The following is a 12047-nucleotide window of genomic DNA, read 5'->3' on the forward strand; positions in this document are numbered from 1 at the left end:
TTCTCAGAAACTTCAGTGTGCGTTATGCATTCAACTCACAGACTTGAACATTCCTTTTGAAAGAGCAGATTTGAAAAACTCTTTTTGTAGAAATTGCAAGTGGATATTTAGAGTGGTTTGAGGCCTATGCTGGAAAAGGATATATCCTCACATAAAAACTAGACAAAAGCATTCTCTGAAACTTCTTTGTGATGAATGCATTCAGCTTACAGAGTTGAACTTTTCTTTTGATAGAACAGTTTTGAAACACTCTTTTTGTAGAATCTGCAAGTGGATATTTGGAGAGCTTTGAGACCTATGCTGGAAAAGGAAATATCTTCACATAAAAACTAGACAGAAACATTGTCAGACACTTCTCTGTGACGAGTGCATTCAACTCACAGAGTTCAACCTTCCTTTTTGTAGAACAGTTATGAAACACTCTCTTTGTAGAATCTACAAGGGATCATCTGGAGCACATTAAGACCTATGCTGGAAAAGGGTGTATCTTCCCATAAAAAAATAAGCAGAATCATTCTGAGATACCTTTTTGTGATGAGTGCATTCAACTCACAGACTTGAACATTCCTTTCGATAGAGCAGTTTTGAAACACTCTTTTTGTAGATTCTGCAAGTGGGTATTTTGAGCGCTTTGAGGTCAAAGATGGAAAAGGAAATATCTTCATATAAAAACTAGACAGAAGCATTCTCAGAAATTACTTCGGGATGAGTGCATTCAACCCAAAGAGTTGAACCTTCCTTTTGATAGAACAGTTTTGAAACACTTTTTTTGTAGAATCTGCAAGTGGATATTTGGAGCAATTTGAGGCCTATGCTAGAAAAGGAAATATCTTCACATAAAAACTAGACGGAAGCATTCTCAGAAATTTCTTGGTGATGAGTGCATTCAACTCACAGGTTTGAACGTGCCTTTTGATAGAACAGTTTTGAAACACTCTGTTTGTAGAATTTGCAAGTGGATATTTGGAGAGATTTGTGGCCTGTGCTGCATAAAGGGAATATCTTAACTTTAGAACAAGACAGAAGCATTCTCAGAGACTCCCCTGTGCTTTATGCATTCAAATCACAGGCTTGAACCTTCCTTTTGATAGAGCAGTTTTGAACCACTCTTTTTGTAGAATCTGCAAGTGGATATTTGGAGTGATTTGAGGCCTATGATGAAAAAGGAAATATCTTCACCTAAAAACTAGACAGAAACATTCTCAGAAACTTCTGTGGGATCAGAACGTTCAACCAACAGAGTTGAACCTTCCTTTTGATAGACTAGTTTTGAAACACACTTTTTGTAGAATCTGCAAGTGGATGTTTGGAGGGCTTTGAGGCCTATGCTGGAAAGAAAATATCTTCACCTAAAAACTAGACAGAAGCATTCTCAGAAACTTCTTTGTGATGAGTGCATTCAACTCACAGTGTTGAAAGTTCCTTTTGATAGAACAATTCTGACACAATCTTCTTATAGAATCTGCAAGTGGATATTTGGATTGCTTGAGGCCTATGCTGGAGTAAGAAATAATTTCACATAAAAACTATATTGAAGCATTCTCAAAAACATCCTTGTGATGTGTGCCTTCAACTCACAGAATTGAAACTTCCTTTTGATAAAGCAGTTTTGAAACACCATATTGTAGAATCTGCAAGTGGATAGTTTTAGCACTTTGAGGCCTAGCCTGGAAAAGGGTCTATCTTCACGTAAAAACTGGACAGAAGCATTCTCAGAAACTTCCCTGTGCTTTATGAATTCAACTCACAGACTTGAACCTTCCTTTTGATAGAACAGTTTGGAAAAACACTTTTTGTAGAATCTGGAAGTGGATATTTAGAGCGCTTTGAGGCCTATGCAGGAAAAGGAAATACCATCACATAAAAACTAGACAGAAGTATTCTCAGAAACTTCTTTGTGATGTGTGCATTCAACTCACAGATTTGAACCCTGCTTTTCAAAGAGCAGTTATGAAACACCCTTTTTGTAGGATCTGCAGGTGGATATTTTTGGCGCTTTGAGGCCAATGCTGGAAAAGGAAATATGTATACATAAAAACTAAACAGAAGCATTCTCAGAAACTTCTCTGTATTTTATGATTTCAACTCACAGAGTTGAACCTTCCTTTTGATAGCGCAGTTTTGAAACACTCTTTTGTAGAATCTGCAAGTGGATATTTGGAATGCTTTGAGGCCTATGCTCGAAAAGGAAATTTCTTCATATAAATACTAGACAGAAGCATGCTCAGAAACTTCTTTGTGATGAGTGCATTGTACTCACAGACTTTAAATTTCCTTTTGATAGAGCAGTTTTGAAACAGTCTTTTTGTAAAATATGAAAGTGTATATTTGGTGCGATTTGAGGGCTAAGATGGAAAAGGAAATATCTTCACATAAAAAATGGACAGAAGTATTCTCCGTATTTTCTTTGTGATGTGTGCATTAAGCTAACAGAGTAGAACCTTCCTTTTGATAGAGCAGTTTTGAAACCCTCTTTTTGTAGAATCTGCAAGTGGATATTTGGAGCGATTTGAGGCCTATGGTGAAAAAGGGGATATCTTCGCATAAAAACTAGATAGAAGCATTCTCAGAAACTTCCCTGTGCCGTATGCATTCAACTCACGGACTTAAAACTTCCTTTTGAAAGAGCAGATTTGAAAAACTTTTTTTGTAGAAACTGCTAGTGGATATTTGGAGCGCTTTGAGGCCTATGCCGGAAAAGGAAATATCCCCACATAAAAAGTAGACAAAAGCATTCTCCGAAACTTCTTTGTGATGAATGCATTCACCTCACAGAGTTGAACCTTCCCTTTGATGGAACAGTTTTGAAACACTCTTTTTGTAGAATCTGCAAGTGGCTATTTGGAGCGCTTTGAGGCGTATGCTGGAAAAGGAAATATATTCACATAATAAGTAGACGGAAGCATTCACAGAAACTTCTCTGTGATGAGTGCATTCACCTCACAGAGTTCAACCTTCCTTTTGGTAGAACAGTTATGAAACACTCTCTTTGTAGAGTCTACAAGAGATTATTTGGAGCTCATTGAGGCCTAGGCTGGAAAAGAAAGTATCTTCCTGGAAAAACTAAGCAGAATCATTCTCAGAAATATTTTTGTGATGAGTGCATTCAACTCACAGCCTTGAACCTTCCTTTTGATAGAGTAGTTTTGAAACACTCGTTTTGTAGAATCTGCAAGTGGATATTTGGAGTGCTTTGTGGTCTATGCTGGAAAAGGAAATATCTTCACATCAAAACTAGACAGAAACATTCTCAGAAATTTCTGTGTTATGAGTGCATTCAACTCACAGGGTTGAACTTTCCTTTTGCTAGATCAGTTTTGAAACATTCTTTTTGTAGAATCTGCAAGTGTGTATTTGGAGCGATTTGAGGCCTATGCTGCAAAAAGAGAAATCTTCACATAAAAACTAGACAGAAGCATTCCCAAAAACTTCCCCGTGCTTCATGCATTCAACTCACAGACTTGAACCTTCCTTTTGATAGAGCAGTTTTGAAACACTCTTTTTGTAGAATCTGCAATTGGATATTTGGAGCGATTTGAGGCCTATGATGAAAAAGGGAATGTCTTCACCTAAAAACTAGACAGAAGCATCCTCTGAAACTTCTTTGTGATGAGTGCATTCAACCCACAGAGTTGAAACCTCCTTTTTTTTAGAACTGTTTTGTAACACTCTCTTTGTAGAATCTGAAAGTGGATACTTGGTGCGCTTTGAGGCCTATGCTGGAAATGGAAATATGTTCTCATAAAAACTAAGCAGAAGTATACACACAGAGTTCTTAGTGATGAGTGCATTCAACTCACAGACGTAAACTTTCCTTTTGATATAGCAGTTTTGATACACTCTTTTTGTAGAATCTGCAAGTGGATATTTGGAGCGCTATGAGGGCTACGCTGTAAAAGGAAATATCATCACATAAAAACTATACAGAAGCATTCTCAGAAACATCTCTATGATGAGCGCATTGTACTCGCAGACTTGAACTTTCTTTTTGATAGAGCAGTTTTGAAACACTCCTTTTGTAGAATGTGCAAGTGGATATTTGCTGTGCTTTGAGGCCTAATCTGGAAAAGGAAGTATCTTCACATAAAAACTAGACAGAAGCATTCTCCGAAACTTCTTTGTGATGCGTGCATTCATCTAACAGACTAGAAAGTTCCTTTTGATAGAGCAGTTTTGAAACACCCTTTTTGTAGAATCTGCAAGTGGATATTTGGAGCGATTTGAGGCCTGTGGTGTAAAAGGGAATATCTTCACATAAAAACTAGAAGGAAGCATTCTCAGAAACTTCAGTGTGCTTTATGCATTCAACTCACAGACTTGAACCTTCCTTTTGAAAAAGCAGATTTGAAAAACTCTTTTTGTAGAAATTGCAAGTGGATATTTGGAGTGCTTTGAGGCCTATGCTGGAAAAGGATATATCCTCACATAAAAACTAGACAAAAGCATTCCCTGAAACTTCTTTTTGATGAATGCATTCAGCTTACAGAGTTGAACTTTCCTTTTGATAGAACAGTTTTGAAACACTCTTTTTGTAGAATCTGCAAGTAGATATTTGGAGAGCTTTGAGACCTATGCTGGAAAAGGAAATATCTTCACATAAAAATTAGACAGAAGCATTCTCAGACACTTCTCTGTGATGAGTGCATTCAACTCAGAGAGTTCAACCTTCCTTTTGGTAGAACAGTTTTGAATCACTCTCTTTCTAGAATCTACAATAGATTATTTGGAGCTCATTTAGGCCTATGATGGGAAAGGGAATATCTTCCCATAAAAACTAAGCAGAATCATTCTCAGAAACATTTATGTGATGAGTGCTTTCAACTCAGAGACTTGAACATTCCTTTTGATAGAGCAGTTTTGAAACACTCTTTTTGTAGAATCTGCAATTGGATATTTGGAGTGCTTTGAGACCTATGCTGGAAAAGGAAATATCTTCACATAAAAATTAGACAGAAGCATTCTCAGACACTTCTCTGTGATGGGCGCATTCAGCTCACTGAGTTCAACCTTCCTTTAGGTAGAATAGTTTTGAATCACTCTCTTTGTAGAATCTACTATCGATTATTTGGAGCGCATTGAGGCCTACGATGGAAAAGGGAATATCTTCCCATAAAAACTAAGCAGAATCATTCTCAGAAACATTTTTGTGATGAGTGCATTCAACTCTGAGACTTGAACATTCCTTTTGAAAGATCAGTTTTGAAACATTCTTTTTATAGAATCTACAAGTGGGTATTTGGAGCAATTTGAGGCCTATGCTGGAAAAGGGAATATCTTCACATAAAAATTAGACAGAAGCATTCTCAGAAATTTCTTTGTGATGAGTGGGTTCAACTCACAGGGTTGAACTTTCCTTTTGATAGAACAGTTTTGAAACACTCTGTTTGTAGAATTTGCAAGTGGATATTTGGAGCGATTTGAAGCCTATGCTGCAAAAAGGGAATATCTGAACATAAGAACTAGACAGAAGCATTCTCAGAGACTTCCTTGTGCCTTATACATTCAATTCACAAGCTTGAACCTTCTTTTTGGTAGAGCAGTTTTGAAACACCCTTTTTGTAGACTCTGCAAGTGGATATTTACAGCGATTTGAGGCCTACAGTGAAAAAGGGGATATCTTCACATAAAAACTAGATAGAAGCATTCTCAGAAACTTCCCTTTGCTTTATGCAGTCAACTCACAGACTTGAAACTTCCTTTTCAAAGAGCAGATTTTAAATACTCTTTTTGTGGAAACTGCAAGTGGATATTTGGAGCGCTTTGAGGCCTATGCTGGAAAAGGAAATATCCTCACATAAAAACAAGACAAAAGCATTCTCCGAAACTTCTTTGGGATGAATGCATTCAGCTCACAGAGTTGAACCTTGCCTTTGATAGAACAGTTTTGAAACACTCTTTTTTTAGAATCTGCAAGTGGATATTTGGAGCGCATTGGGACCTATGCTGGAAAAAGAAATATCTTCACATAATACCTAGACGGAAGCATTCTTAGAAACTTCTCTGTGATGAGTCATTTATGAAACACTTTCTTTGAAGAATCTATAAGAGATTATTTGGAGCTCATTGAGGCCTATGCTGGAAAAAGGAATATCTTCATATAAAAACTAGACAGAAGCATTCTGAGAAACTTCCCTGCGCTATTTGCATTCAACTCACACTCTTGAACCTTCTTTTTGAAAGAGCAGATTTGAAACACTCTTTTTGTAGAAACTGCAAGTACATATTTGGAGTGCTTTTAGGCCTATGATGGAAAAGGAAATATCCTCACAGAAAAATTAGACAAAAGCATTCTCAGAAATTTCTTTGTGATGTGTGCATTTAATTCACCGAGTTGAACTTTCCTTTTGATAGAACAGTTTTGAAACAGTCTTTTTGTAGAATCTGCAAGTGGATATTTGGAGCATTTTGAGGTCTAAGCTGGAAAAGGAAATATCTTCACATAAAAACTAGACAGAAGCATTCCCAGAAACTTCCCCGTGCTTCATGCATTCAACTCACAGACTTGAACCTTCCTTTTAATAGAGCAGTTTTGAAACACTCTTTTTGTAGAATCTGCAATTGGATATTTGGAGCGATTTGAGGCCTATGATGAAAAAGGGAATATCTTCACCTAAAAACTAGACAGAAGCATTCTCTGAAACTTCTTTGCGATGAGTGCATTCAACCCACAGAGTTGAAACCTCCTTTTTTTTAGAACTGTTTTGTAACACTCTCTTTGTAGAATCTGAAAGTGGATACTTGGTGCGCTTTGAGGCCTATGCTGGAAATGGAAATATGTTCTCATAAAAACTAAGCAGAAGCATACTCACAGAGTTCTTAGTGATGAGTGCATCCAACTCACAGACTTAAACTTTCCTTTTGATATAGCAGTTTTGACACACTCTTTTTGTAGAATCTGCAAGTGGATATTTGGAGCGCTATGAGGCCTACGCTGTAAAAGGAAATATCATCACATAAAAACTATACAGAAGCATTCTCAGAAACATCTCTATGATGAGCGCATTGTACTCACGGACTTGAACTTTCTTTTTGATAGAGCAGTTTTGAAACACTCCTTTTGTAGAATGTGCAAGTGGATATTTGGTGTGCTTTGAGGCCTAATCTGGAAAAGGAAATATCTTCACATAAAAACTAGACAGAAGCATTCTCTGAAACTTCTTTGTGATGCGTGCGTTCATCTAACAGACTAGAAACTTCCTTTTGATAGAGCAGTTTTGAAACACCCTTTTTGTAGAATCTACAAGTGGATATTTGGAGCGATTTGAGGCCTGTGGTGTAAAAGGGAATATCTTTTCATAAAAACTAGAAGGAAGCATTCTCAGAAACTTCAGTGTGCGTTATGCATTCAACTCACAGACTTGAACATTCCTTTTGAAAGAGCAGATTTGAAAAACTCTTTTTGTAGAAATTGCAAGTGGATATTTAGAGTGGTTTGAGGCCTATGGTGGAAAAGGATATATCCTCACATAAAAACTAGACAAAAGCATTCTCTGAAACTTCTTTGTGATGAATGCATTCAGCTTACAGAGTTGAAATTTCCTTTTGATAGAACAGTTTTGAAACACTCTTTTTGTAGAATCTGCAAGTGGATATTTGGAGAGCTTTGAGACCTATGCTGGAAAAGGAAATATCTTCACATAAAAATTAGACAGAAGCATTCTCAGACACTTCTCTGTGATGAGTGCATTCAACTCACAGAGTTCAACCTTCCTTTTTGTAGAACAGTTATGAAACTCTCTCTTTGTAGAATCTACAAGGGATCATTTGGAGCACATTGGGGCCTATGCTGGAAAAGGAAGTATCTTCCCATTAAAAAAAAAGCAGAATCATTCTGAGATACTTTTTTGTGATCAGTGCATTCGACTCACAGACTTGAACCTTCCTTTTGATAGAGCAGTTTTGAAACACTCTTTTTGAAGAATCTTCAAGTGGATATTTGGAGCGCTTTGAGGCCTATGCTGGAAAAGGAAATATCTTCACATAAAAACTAGACAGAAGCATTGTCAGACACTTCTCTGTGATGAGTGCATTCAACTCACAGAGTTCAACCTTCCTTTTTGTAGAACAGTTATGAAACACTCTCTTTGTAGAATCTACAAGGGATCATTTGGAGCACATTAAGACCTATGCTGGAAAAGGGTGTATCTTCCCATAAAAAAATAAGCAGAATCATTCTGAGATACCTTTTTGTGATGAGTGCATTCAACTCACAGACTTGAACATTCCTTTCGATAGAGCAGTTTTGAAACACTCTTTTTGTAGATTCTGCAAGTGGGTATTTTGAGCGCTTTGAGGTCAAAGATGGAAAAGGAAATATCTTCATATAAAAACTAGACAGAAGCATTCTCAGAAATTACTTTGGGATGAGTGCATTCAACCCAAAGAGTTGAACCTTCCTTTTGATAGAACAGTTTTGAAACACTTTTTTTGTAGAATCTGCAAGTGGATATTTGGAGCAATTTGAGGCCTATGCTAGAAAAGGAAATATCTTCACATAAAAACTAGACGGAAGCATTCTCAGAAATTTCTTGGTGATGAGTGCATTCAACTCACAGGTTTGAACTTGCCTTTTGATAGAACAGTTTTGAAACACTCTGTTTGTAGAATTTGCAAGTGGATATTTGGAGAGATTTGTGGCCTGTGCTGCATAAAGGGAATATCTTAACTTTAGAACAAGACAGAAGCATTCTCAGAGACTCCCCTGTGCTTTATGCATTCAAATCACAGGCTTGAACCTTCCTTTTGATAGAGCAGTTTTGAACCACTCTTTTTGTAGAATCTGCAAGTGGATATTTGGAGTGATTTGAGGCCTATGATGAAAAAGGAAATATCTTCACCTAAAAACTAGACAGAAACATTCTCAGAAACTTCTGTGGGATCAGAACGTTCAACCAACAGAGTTGAACCTTCCTTTTGATAGACTAGTTTTGAAACACACTTTTTGTAGAATCTGCAAGTGGATGTTTGGAGGGCTTTGAGGCCTATGCTGGAAAGAAAATATCTTCACCTAAAAACTAGACAGAAGCATTCTCAGAAACTTCTTTGTGATGAGTGCATTCAACTCACAGTGTTGAAAGTTCCTTTTGATAGAACAATTCTGACACAATCTTCTTATAGAATCTGCAAGTGGATATTTGGATTGCTTGAGGCCTATGCTGGAGTAAGAAATAATTTCACATAAAAACTATATTGAAGCATTCTCAAAAACATCTTTGTGATGTGTGCCTTCAACTCACAGAATTGAAACTTCCTTTTGATAAAGCAGTTTTGAAACACCATATTGTAGAATCTGCAAGTGGATAGTTTTAGCACTTTGAGGCCTAGCCTGGAAAAGGGTCTATCTTAACATAAAAACTGGACAGAAGCATTCTCAGAAACTTCCCTGTGCTTTATGAATTCAACTCACAGACTTGAACCTTCCTTTTGATAGAACAGTTTGGAAAAACACTTTTTGTAGAATCTGGAAGTGGATATTTAGAGCGCTTTGAGGCCTATGCAGGAAAAGGAAATACCATCACATAAAAACTAGACAGAAGTATTCTCAGAAACTTCTTTGTGATGTGTGCATTCAACTCACAGATTTGAACCCTGCTTTTCAAAGAGCAGTTATGAAACACCCTTTTTGTAGGATCTGCAGGTGGACATTTTTGGCGCTTTGAGGCCAATGCTGGAAAAGGAAATATGTATACATAAAAACTAAACAGAAGCATTCTCAGAAACTTCTCTGTGTTTTATGATTTCAACTCACAGAGTTGAACCTTCCTTTTGATAGCGCAGTTTTGAAACACTCTTTTGTAGAATCTGCAAGTGGATATTTGGAATGCTTTGAGGCCTATGCTCGAAAAGGAAATTTCTTCATATAAATACTAGACAGAAGCATGCTCAGAAACTTCTTTGTGATGAGTGCATTGTACTCACAGACTTCAAATTTCCTTTTGATAGAGCAGTTTTGAAACAGTCTTTTTGTAAAATATGAAAGTGTATATTTGGTGCGATTTGAGGGCTAAGATGGAAAAGGAAATATCTTCACATAAAAACTGGACAGAAGTATTCTCCGTATTTTCTTTGTGATGTGTGCATTAAACTAACAGAGTAGAACCTTCCTTTTGATAGAGCAGTTTTGAAACCCTCTTTTTGTAGAATCTGCAAGTGGATATTTGGAGCGATTTGAGGCCTATGGTGAAAAAGGGGATATCTTCGCATAAAAACTAGATAGAAGCATTCTCAGAAACTTCCCTGTGCCGTATGCATTCAACTCACGGACTTAAACCTTCCTTTTGAAAGAGCAGATTTGAAACACTTTTTTTGTAGAAACTGCAAGTGGATATATGGAGCGCTTTGAGGCCTATGCAGGAAAAGGAAATATCCCCACATAAAAAGTAGACAAAAGCATTCTCCGAAACTTCTTTGTGATGAATGCATTCACCTCACAGAGTTGAACCTTCCCTTTGATGGAACAGTTTTGAAACACTCTTTTTGTAGAATCTGCAAGTGGCTATTTGGAGCGCTTTGAGGCGTATGCTGGAAAAAGAAATATCTTCACATAATAAATAGACGGAAGCATTCACAGAAACTTCTCTGTGATGAGTGCATTCACCTCACAGAGTTCAACCTTCCTTTTGGTAGAACAGTTATGAAACACTCTCTTTGTAGAGTCTACAAGAGATTATTTGGAGCTCATTGAGGCCTATGCTGGAAAAGAAAGTATCTTCCCGGAAAAACTAAGCAGAATCATTCTCAGAAATAATTTTGTGATGAGTGCATTCAACTCACAGCATTGAACCTTCCTTTTGATAGAGTAGTTTTGAAACACTCGTTTTGTAGAATCTGCAAGTGGATATTTGGAGTGCTTTGAGGTCTATGCTGGAAAAGGAAATATCTTCACATCAAAACTAGACAGAAACATTCTCAGAAATTTCTGTGTGATGAGTGCATTCAACTCACAGGGTTGAACTTTCCTTTTGCTAGAACAGTTTTGAAACATTCTTTTTGTAGAATCTGCAAGTGTGTATTTGGAGCGATTTGAGGCCTATGCTGCAAAAAGAGAAATCTTCACATAAAAAATAGACAGAAGCATTCCCAAAAACTTCCCCGTGCTTCATGCATTCAACTCACAGACTTGAACCTTCCTTTTGATAGAGCAGTTTTGAAACACTCTTTTTGTAGAATCTGCAATTGGATATTTGGAGCGATTTGAGGCCTATGATGAAAAAGGGAATGTCTTCACCTAAAAACTAGACAGAAGCATTCTCTGAAACTTCTTTGCGATGAGTGCATTCAACCCACAGAGTTGAAACCTCCTTTTTTTTAGAACTGTTTTGTAACACTCTCTTTGTAGAATCTGAAAGTGGATACTTGGTGCGCTTTGAGGCCTATGCTGGAAATGGAAATATGTTCTCATAAAAACTAAGCAGACGCATACTCACAGAGTTCTTAGTGATGAGTGCATTCAACTCACAGACATAAATTTTCCTTTTGATATAGCAGTTTTGACACACTCTTTTTGTAGAATCTGCAAGTGGATATTTGGAGCGCTATGAGGGCTACGCTGTAAAAGGAAATATCATCACATAAAAACTATACGGAAGCATTCTCAGAAACATCTCTATGATGAGCGCATTGTACTCACAGACTTGAACTTTCTTTTTGATAGAGCAGTTTTGAAACACTCCTTTTGTAGAATGTGCAAGTGGATATTTGGTGTGCTTTGAGGCCTAATCTGGAAAAGGAAATATCTTCACATAAAAACTAGACAGAAGCATTCTCTGAAACTTCTTTGTGATGCGTGCATTCATCTAACAGACTAGAAACTTCCTTTTGATAGAGCAGTTTTGAAACACCCTTTTTGTAGAATCTGCAAGTGGTTATTTGGAGCGATTTGAGGCCTGTGGTGTAAAAGGGAATATCTTCACATAAAAACTAGAAGGAAGCATTCTCAGAAACTTCAGTGTGCTTTATGCATTCAACTCACAGACTTGAACCTTCCTTTTGAAAAAGCAGATTTGAAAAACTCTTTTTGTAGAAATTGCAAGTGGATATTTGGAGTG

The sequence above is a fragment of the Pongo abelii genome, chromosome Y (genome assembly GCF_028885655.2).
Source record: "Pongo abelii isolate AG06213 chromosome Y, NHGRI_mPonAbe1-v2.0_pri, whole genome shotgun sequence".
Classification (NCBI taxonomy): Eukaryota; Metazoa; Chordata; class Mammalia; order Primates; family Hominidae; genus Pongo; species Pongo abelii.